This window comes from Micromys minutus (assembly GCF_963924665.1).
Source record: "Micromys minutus genome assembly, chromosome: 24".
Lineage (NCBI taxonomy): Eukaryota > Metazoa > Chordata > Mammalia > Rodentia > Muridae > Micromys > Micromys minutus.
The window spans coordinates 45,910,306-45,920,976 of NC_137959.1; positions in this window are offsets into that span (position 1 = coordinate 45,910,306).

The following is a 10,671-nucleotide window of genomic DNA, read 5'->3' on the forward strand; positions in this document are numbered from 1 at the left end:
GACTACATGAGACACTGTCTCAGAGAGCACCACCAGAGACTGCTTACAAGAAGCCCTCTGTTGGACCTAGTGTTGGTTGTAACACCAGGGTGCAACACAGAAAGCCTGCCCTGCTTGTTTAGCCAGAAAAGAGGTTGTGGCAGATACATTTGTCAGTCACCGTCTTCTCTGGCCACCAGGGGAGGTGTTCACTAACTGGCCTGACTGTTAACCCTCATCCAACTTCACAGAGAAAGTTCATTGCGGGGTGTTTGATGTAACAGACATAGTTCCTTCTGGAGCGGGATGGTGTGCATCAAGCAGTTTGGTTGCAGTGTAACTACCTCAAGGAGTGTAGAGTATGAGGAAGGTAGTCTGCCATGAGCAGGGTTGGGTTGGGTTGATAGTATTCTCAAGCCAGCTGAGTACTAGGAAAGGGGCAGCTGTCAGGGAATCAAAGCACCCTGGTCCCAGTGTCTTAGTCTGTTTAAAGGAAAAGTAAACACTGAGGAGGTGCTTACTATAAAGGCCTCCATGTGACATCAGTGGTAATCAATGATACCAGTGCTCTACTCTTAGTCAAATACTTTGAGAAAGGTTAGATTATTTTATTTGTTTCAAACCAGTCTTCTTCACCTCCACCACTGTACTGGCTGGTTTTGTGTCAACTTGACACAAGCTGGAGTTATCACAGAGAAAGGAGCCTCCCTTGAGGTAATTCCTCCATGAGATCCAGCTGTAATGCATTTTCTCAACTAGTGATCAAGGGGGGAGGGCTTAGCTCATTGTGGGTGGTGCCATTCTTGAGCTATTGGTCCTGGGTTCTATAAGAAAGCAGGCTGAGCTAGCCAGGGGAAGCCAGCCAGTAAGTAGCATTCCTCCATGGCCTCTGCATCAGCTCCTGCCTCCTGACCTGCTTGAGTTCAAGTCCTGACTTCCTTTGGTGATGAACAGCAATGTGGAAGTGTAAGCTGAATAAACCCTTTCCTCCCCAACTTGCAACATGGTCATGATGTTTGTGCAGGAATAGAAACCCTGACTAAGACAACCACTATTATTTTGAGACAGAATCTCTTGTAGCTCAGGTTGGTCTTGAACTTGCTGTGTTGAGGACCTGAGACTTGCTTCCACTTCCTGAGTTCTGAGGTTCTAACAGTCATGCACCACCACACTTGATTCCGTGGTCCTGAGTTTGAATACATGGCTCTGCATGGCAGGCAATGGAATCTACATTTACAACAGTATTTAAGGGTTTTGTTTGTTTGTTTCCATTTCTAATGGTGTTATAGGATATTTTTTAAAGATTTACTGATTTTTACTGTATATATGTGTATATGGCTGGTACCCAAGGAGGCCAGAAGAGGACGTTGGGTACCCTGGAGCTGGAGTGACAGATGGTTTGTAAGCAGACAAGTGTGTGCTGTGAGTGGGACCCAGATCTTTTGGATGAGTACTTTTAACCACTGAGCCATCTCTATAGTCTCTTTCATTTTTATTTATTCTTTGATAAGGGATGTGTCATTTCTTTTCCATTTATTTAATTGCTCAGTATTTTTTACATTACCTATTTAAGTTTATTCTGTAAAATTTGTTTACATAATTTTTCTTACATAGTAGTCTATTTTTAGACTTTTTTTTCTCATTCACTGCCTATAGAATTCATGTTAAGTCTCCTCATATCCTCTTTTCATCCAGTCAAAGTGAAGACTTTTGAAAATGATATGAAGGATAACCTGTAAGAAATACTCTCCCTTTTTGTGTCTGACTAGTCTAGGATTGTCTCCCTGTAAAGCATATACAGCATCCCTAGTGCTGGCTTAACAGTGAGCCCCACACTGGACCCCACAACATCGCACCTCTAGTTTTCAAACGTTTGAGTTATTTTAGGTGGAACACTTGTGAACTAGATATTTTAGATATGAAAAACTTGTTTTATACCCCAAATCTGATTTTATTCCCTACTCTGGCTAATTTGATAGGAAACAACTCTGCATGGCTAGCTTGTTCTTTTCCTTTGAGCGGGTCTCCAGAACTGGGCAGCTAGAACGGGTTTGAGTGGGAAAGTACCCTTTTGCTTGCTCAGTACTGGCAGGTTTTCGTTTTACATTTTGTTTTGCTGCAGGAACCATCAGGGAACTTGGAGATGTGCAGGAAGCCATCAATCTTTCAAGGTCTCCTGTTACTGGCGGTGGACCTGAGGCTGTAGTCTCTGGCCTGCTCTGCCCCGCAGCCTGATAGAGCAGTGTGTGATTTGTATTCTGTTGCAGGTTCATCAGATGACAGTTAGCCAAGCCATGATCTGCTCTGGTCAACTGTTGTAGGCACAGCAGTTTCTCAGGTGCCCTGTTGGTGGTGCTGCGGTGCTGCTCAAGGAACTCTGTGGCCAGAGAACTGGCTCTGAGATCTTGAGCTCAACTGCTCTGCCGGAAGTGTGGCCCAGACAGGTTCCCCATCCTAGAAGTGTTTATTAGGGCCTCAGTCACTTGTCCGTGTCCCTGAACCTTTCCCTGCAAGATGTGTGTTTCCAGATGTGCTTTGCTGATTCAAGGGCAGACGGGCATCTGTCAGCGGCACTTGTGGAGAGACTCAGACTAGAGTGAGCTGCCTGAGGGTCACACCACAGAGACTAGGCAGAGGGGCTGGTGCTGGGGTGGTAACCCTGTAGATGTGCTTTAGCTCAGACCCCACGCCATGTAACAAGTGCACAATATCTCTGCATAACCGAGGTGTGAGGATGCAGCTCTGGGGAGTGTATGCTTTCTAGCAGGGTCATTGATAACGAGTGACAAAAACAAGTCTTGGAGGGGGAGACCTGTGCAGCAGGAGCTGGCCCATGGCATCCAAGGACTGGTTGAAGTCACTTGTCCTGCTTTGGACATGAGGTGGGGTGTTAGGTGTGAGGGGGGCTGGGGCTGACTTCACAAGGGGGAATCCCTCCTCTGTTTCTTTGAAGGAACTGCTGGGGCAGTCTAGAATGGAGAGGGGACACCAAAGAGGACACAGTAGCTTCTTGCCCTCAGCTACTCCTTGTGGGCCGCAGTGAATGATCTCTAGAGCCTGTCCTCTAGTCTCCTCGCCTCAGTTCCTCACACTCTGTCCTTGTTCGTGTGCTCAGGGCACCTCACAGGGATTTCTCTGAGTTCTTTCTAGTGTTCTTGTACCTTCTGAACTCACTCACTTCATTTGAGACATGGCTCCTGTAGCTAAGGCTGGCTTTGACTTACTGCGTAGCCAGGGCTGCCCTTGAACTCCTGGTCACCCTACCTCAGCTGCTGAGAGTGCCCAGCTAACCTCTCCGACTTTTGTTTCAAAAAGTCACTATCCAGAGGCAGCTTTATCACTTTGTAATCCCTCATTCTCTTGAGCACCTTCTGAATGGTATTCCTCTCTGTTCTGTATTTCTCCTTCCCTCCCTGCACAGTTGGTATGTGGTAGGCAGTGTGCAGTTTTCACAGGTGTCCTTCCTATCATCCTAGGATCGGCACTCTTCTACTTCTGCCTGTCAGGCCTCAGCTCCCTGCCACTTTTGCTGGTAGTGATTTCACCTGTTTCCAGCCTCCCTTTTGTTTCCTATGGGCATGCTTTGTACCTCAAGGATCTATCCTGGGATCCTGATGACACCCTGGCCCCTGGCCCTGAATCCCAAGACTGCTACCTGTGGCCTGCCATCAGGCACTAACAGAGACCTTGCATTTGAGGCTCTTCATTTGAGGTCCCCACACTCCGCTTGTTGTCTTTTGGCTCACCCCTCCTCCCTCAGGTCCTCCTGTGTTCTTTCCTGCCATGTCCTCAGGTCCTCATTAGCATCTCTAGTCCAGCGCCTTCTGTTGTTACTTTATTGAGACCCGAGTCCCTTGATGTTCTTTCCCTCCCTCCAGAGGCCATGTCGGTTGTTTGGGGCAGTGGTAAGGCTTCAGTGATGGATTCTCTCCAAACCCTACTTCCCTCTCACTGGTCCAGCTGTCTGGAGGAAAAGCGTCTCATCTGAGGAAGAATCCCCCATGAGGCAGCGCAGCTTTAGTTCATGGGGTTATGGTGAAGTTACGGTTGAGTGTAGCGTAAATGCTAAATGAGGAGAGAAGTGCCAAACGTTCTGTACTGAATAGAGCTGGTGAGAATGAGGAGTGGCTTCATTACTTCATCCAGACACTTGAGAAACACACAAGATGTGGATCTCGAGGTCTGCCTGTCTACTCAGCAAGAAGCCATCCTGTTTCAAACAGTAAGATTCAACAACAACAAGAATCCTGAACCCAAACAGAGTCTACCTGGAAGAACTCTGGTCCGCTCACTGCTGCTTCAGTTGCCCTGCCCATCCTTACTACCCAGGACGGCCCCGCCTCCTGTGCTGCCTCACACCGTTTAATATGGCTTTGGAATCAGTGTTGTCCTGACAGTGAAGGTAGGTGAGGCCTCAAGCTTGCTTGTAGCTCAGGATGACCTTGAACCTAAGCTACAGCCCTGGCCCCTCCATGGTACTTTTATTAAATGCTGCCCTAAACATGCAAAAATGTGACAAATGGAGGAATAGAACACGTGGCACCAGAAATAATCAGATAAAATCATAACTTGGAGAATTCTGTGAAGCTTAAATATCGTGCCATGAAAGGAAGGAAAACGTGGTACGCCTACAAATGTTTCCGACTGGGATATGTATGACCAGCAATAGTTTTGAATCCAGACTGGATCCCAGAAGAAAAGCATCCAGCCCCCTTTCTCTCCACCAACCATCACCAAACCAAAAAGCATAAAACCTACCCTGAGAGCTACCACTGTTGAAGACAAGCAAGAACCAGAAGTAAAGAGTGTCGGGAGGTCTGAGAGGACTGTACAGGTAGGTGGTTATTACCAGATACAGTCCACATATGAATATGTGATAGTGCTGTTCAGAGACATGGTCATGACTGCAGGTGGCTAGACTTGTTCCACCCTATCCCGCGAGCAGAGTCTTAGGCGCTGGGCTCTCGCCTCAATTGGGGGCTGGGTCCTGTGGGTGTCTCTATAGGCACTGGGGTGGTTCTCCAAAGTCAAAAGTTAATGGTGTGACAGTGACGAGGTCCCAGGAAGTGTGCTGCTCCAACCCGTGCGGTCTTTCTTCCTATATCACATACCTGGTGCCCAATCTCTGTTCTGCTGCCGTGAAGAGATACAATGACCAAGGCGACTTATGAAAGAAAGCATTTAATTGAGGGCTTGCTGGAAGTTTCAGACGGTTAGTCCATGATCATAGTGGTAGGGACCGTGGTGGCAGGTAGGCAGGCAGGGCACTGGAACAGTAGCTAGGAGCTTAAACCCTGATCTGCAGGCAAGAAGCAGAGTAAATCTGGGCCTAGCATGGGCATTTGAAGCCCCAAGGCCCAGTAACACACCACCTCCAACAAGCCTATACCTCCCAATCCTTCCTAAACTGTGCACCATGTAGGCACCAAGTATTCAGACTCCTATGGGAGCCATTCTCCTTCAAACCACCACGCCTGAGCTCCAGCTCTAGCTATGGGCCGTGAGGGGTGTGTCTTGGCTCCTGATGTGGAGTCTGGGTGCCCGCTGTGCCTGAGAGCCTGCTGCCAACGGCAGGTGTTTGCTCTTTATGTGCCGTCTTTTCTCAAACAGCTTGTGCTCTGGAGCTTTGAAATCACTTTTGCTCTATTTTACTTCAGGAACACCTGCAAATCAACTGGTAGAAATGGGGTTTGTGCCAGTTTCAGCTTTTCCCCATCCAAATTGCACATTTCCTGAGAATAGCTATCCCTCTAATTTCCACGGAGCATGAGATTATGGACGACAACCAAGGGTGCTGTGCACCTTTTGTATTTTCAATGCAGTGCTGATTTGGAGGTTTCTGGTAAAGTTTAATTTCATTTTCATTGTGCTGGACTGGCAAGGGCTCCGTCCATTTCCCCTTCCTTGGCAAGCAGGTGTCAGGAATACTGAAGTGGGGAAATGTGATTCGGAACGGCTGTGCTCACTGGCCCTCAGCTTCTGTGTACCTTAGCGACTCCGCAGCACTTCCTATGTGAAGACACTGCTGTACAAGACCTGCCTGCCACCCTCATGGCCTTAGCACCAGTGTGTTTCAGGCTAGGAGGGACTTTGCACAGACAAAGCCATCCTGAGGATGGTGAAGATCAAAAGGCACACCCTGAGTTCTGACCTTGAGAGATGCACCTTCAAGGACAGCCATGGGCCAAACAGTGCCCCAAACATTTTGGAAACCCTCTCCTGGCACTTAGGTGAGGCCGTGTGGGTCTGACAGGTGAGTATTCTGGGCTGGAGCATAACAGGAACTTTCAGCCTTCTGTCCGAGAGAGGGTAGAATGCAGGTGTGGGGCAGCTCAGCTACCTGATGGCTTCGAACCATCTGCACATGCTGCGCCCAGGTGCATGAGAACTGAGGCTAGCACGGAGTGTCAGCTTGCTGCTGCACAGGCTTCCTGTGTGTCCAGGCTTCTGAGGAAGCATGGGCTCTCTGCCCTGTTGCAGATTAGCACATCCCAGGGCTGAAGTCGAGTCAGGGGCTGACACCTGGGCCCCGTAACCCTTGTTGATACCCCTTTCCTCTCGTTGTTCCAGAACCATCCTTTCAGTATGTGGGACAGGGACTTCCGCAGCAGGCATGCATGGCTCTGCCAATTGCTTCTGCCTGTGGAATAGCAACTCAACAGTGCTTGAAAGAAAGGAAGTGAATTTGAAGTTCTGTTTCTTTTTTTTTTTTAAAAGATTTATTTTATGTATATAAGTACACTGTGGATGTCTTCAGACACACCAGAAGGGGGGCATCATACCCCATTACAGATGGTTGTGAGTCACCATGTGGTTGCTGGGAATTGAACTCAGAACCTCTGGAAGACCAGCCAGTGCTCTTAACTGCTGAGCCATCTCTCCAGCCTGAGTTCTGCTTTTCTCTTCAGACAGGCTTTCACGAATCACAGTCTGGTCTTGAACTTTTTATCCTCTTGAATTACAGGTGTATATTCTATGCCCAATTTATGTGGTGCTGGACGTTAAACCCAATGCACTGTGTAGGCTAGATAACTACCTCTACGACTGGGCTGTGTCACAGCTTCTAAGTGGATTCCTGGGCTACCACTGAAAAAGCTTAGTGGCACACGCTCTTCCCCACAGTGACCACAGAAGCAGGGAGACTAGCAACTTCATTTCTTTTTTTTTTTTAATTGAACAACTTTATTTTAAAAAACAAAGATAAATGTACAGATTTAAGCATTTTTGCATAAAAGTATACAAATACATTTTTGTCAGTATTTTTTTTAAGGGTTTGATAGTGTGCATTAAGATCTTACCAGTTACAATGAGCATAAAGTACATATAAAACAAGATGTAACCTGAAATTAGTCAAAGTTTTCTTGTTGTGTAAAGATTAAGCATAATGGTTTTTATGGGTTTTTTTTCTCTTTTTTTCCTGAACTTCATATATAGTCTGTGAATTGTTTCTGGGGTGTTTAGAGCTTCCTGGGGTTAGTATCCAATTATCAGTGACTGCATATTATGTCTGTTCTTTATGACTGGGTTATCTCACTCAGGATGATATTCTCTAGATGCATCCATTTTCCTTAGAATTTCATAAAGTCATTGTTTCTGATAACTGAGTAGTACTCCATTGTGTAAATATACCACAATTTTTGTATCCATTCATCTACTGGAGGACATCTGGGTTCTTTCCAGCTTCTGGTTATTATAAATAGGGCTGCTATGAACATTGTGGTGCATGTGTCTTTGTTGTATGTTGGAGCTTCTCTGGGGTATATGCCCAGAAGTGGAATAACTGGGTCTTCAGGTAGTACTATGTCCAATTTTCTGAGGAATAGCCAGACTGATTTCCAGAGTGGTTGTACCAGTTTACAACCCCACCAACAGTGGAGAAGTGTTCCTCTTTCTCCACATCCTCACCAGCATCTGCTGTCATCTGAATTTTTGATCTTAGCCATTCTGACTGGTGTGAGGTGGAATCTCAGGGTTGTTTTGATTTGCATTTCCCTAATGATTAAGGATGTCCAGCACTTCCTCAGATGCTTCTCAGCCATTTGATATTCCTCAGCTGAGAACTTTTTGTTTAGCTCTGTACCCCATTTTTTAATAGGGTTGTTTGATTCTCTGGTGTCTAGCTTCTTGAGTTCTTTGTATACCTTGGATATTAGGCCTCTATCTGATGTGGTAAAGATCTTTTCCCAATCTGTTGGCTGCTGTTTTGTTTTCTTGGTAGTGTCTTTAGCCTTACAGAAACTTTGCAATCTCATTAAGTCACATTTGTCAATCTTTGACCTTAGAGCACGAGCCATTGGTGTTTTGTTCAGGAAATTTTCTCCTGTGCCTGAGTCTTCTAAGGTTTTCCCTACTTTCTCATCTAATAATTTTAGTGTACCTGGTTTAATGTGGAGATCTTTGATCCATTTGCACTTGAATTTTGTACAAGGAGATAAGAAAGGGTCTATTTTCATTCTTCTGCATGCTGAATGCCAGTTGGACCAACACCATTTGTTGAAGAGGCTGTCCTTTTTCCATTGAATGTTTACAGCTCCTTTGTCAAAAATCAAGCGACCATATATGTGAGGGCTCATTTCTGGATCTTCTATTCCATTGATCCACGTGCCTATCTCTGTACCAGCACCATGCAGTTTTTAGCACAATTGCCTTGTAATATAGTTTGAGGTCAGGGATAGTGATTCCCGCAGATGTTTTCTTGTTGTTGAGGATGGATTTCACTATTTTAGGTTTTTTGTTATTCCAGATGAAATTGCACATTGCTCTTTCCAACTTTATGAAGAATTGGGTTGGAATTTTGATGGGAATTGCATTGAATCTGTAGATTGCTTTTGGTAAGACGGGCCATTTTTACAATGTTGATCCTTCCAATCCATGAGCACGGGTGATCTTTCGATTTTCTGAGATCTTCCTCGATTTCCTTCTTTAGAGTTTTAAAGTTCTTGTCATACAGGTCCTTCACTTGCTTAGTTAGTCACACCAAGGTATTTCATATTGTTTGTGACTATTGTGAAGGGTATCTTTTCCCTAATTTCTTTCTTCCTTTGAGTAGAGGAAGGCTACTGATTTGTTTGAGTTAATTTTATATCCAGCTACTTTGCTGAACTTGTTTATCAACTGTAGAAGTTCTCTGGTAGAATTTTGGAGTCACTTAAGTACATTATCATGTCATCTGCAAACAGTGATGTTTTTACTTCTTCCTTTCCGATTTGTATCCCTTTGATTTCCTTTTGCTGTCTAATTGCTCTGGCCAGGACTTCCAGTACTATGTTGAATAAGTAGGGGGAGAGTGGGCTGCCTTGTCAAGTCCCTGATTTTAGTGGGAATGTTTCAAGTTTCCCACCATTAAGTTTGATGTTGGCTGTTGGTTTGCTGTATATTGCTTTCATTATGTTTAGGTATGGGCCTTGGATTCCTGTTCTTTCCAAGACTTTTAACATGAAGGGGTGTTGAATTTTGTCAAATGCTTTCTCAGCATCTAGTGAGATGACCATGTGGTTTTCTTCTTTGAGTTTGTTTATATGGTGGATTATGTTGATGGATTTCTGTATATTAAAACATCACTGCATCCCAGGGATGAAGCCTACTTGATCATGTTGAATGATCGTTTTGATGTGTTCTTGGATTTGGTTTGCAAGGATTTTGTTGAGTATTTTTGCATCAATGTTCATAAGTGAGATTGGTCTGAAGTTCTCTTTCCTTGTAGGGTCTTTGTGTGGTTTTGGAGCGAGGGTTATTGTGGCCTCAAAAAATGAGTTAGGTATTGTTCCATCTGACTCTATTTTGTGGAATATTTTGGAGAGTATTGGTATTAGGTTGTCAATAAATGTCTAATAGAATTCTGCACTGAACCCATCTGGACGTGGGCTTTTTTTGGTTGGGAGGCTTTTGATGACTGCTTCTGTTTCTTTATGTGTTATGAGATTATTTAGATGGTTTACCTGGTCCAGGTTTAACTTTAGTATCTTGTATCTGTCTAGGAATTCATCCATTTCCTCCAGATTTTCCAGCTTTGTTGAGTATAGGCTTTTGTAGTAGGATCTGATAATTTCTTGAATTTCCTCAGTTTCAGTTATTATGTCTCTACTTTCATTTCTGATTTTGTTAATTTGGATACTCTCTCTTTGCCCTCTGGTTAGTCTGGCTAAGGGTTTATCAATCTTGTTAATTTTCTCAAAGAACCAGCTCTTGGTTTTGTTGATTCTTTGAATGGTTCTTTTTGTTTTTATTTGGTCTATTTCTGCCCTAAGTTGATTATTTCTTGCCGTCTACTCCTCTTGGATGTGTCTGCTTCCTTTTGTTCTAGAGCTTTCAATTGTGCTGTCAAGTTGCTAGTGTATGCTCTCTCTAGTTTCTTTTTGGAAGCACTCAGAGCTATGAGTTTTCCTCTCAGTACTGCTTTCATTGCATCCTATAGGTTTGGGTATGTTGTGTTTTCATTTTCATTAAATTCTAGAAAATCCTTAATTTCTTTCTTTATTTCTTCTTTGACTCTGTTATTGTTTAGTAGAGCATTGTTTAGTTTCCATGTGTATATGGGTTTTTTGTTGTCTTTGTTGTTATTAAAGACCAGTCTTAATCCATGGTGATCTGATAGGATGCATGGGAGTATTTCAATCTTCTTATATCTATTGAGGCTTGTTTTGTGACTGATTATATGGTCAATTTTGGAGAAGGTGCCATGAGGTGCTGAGA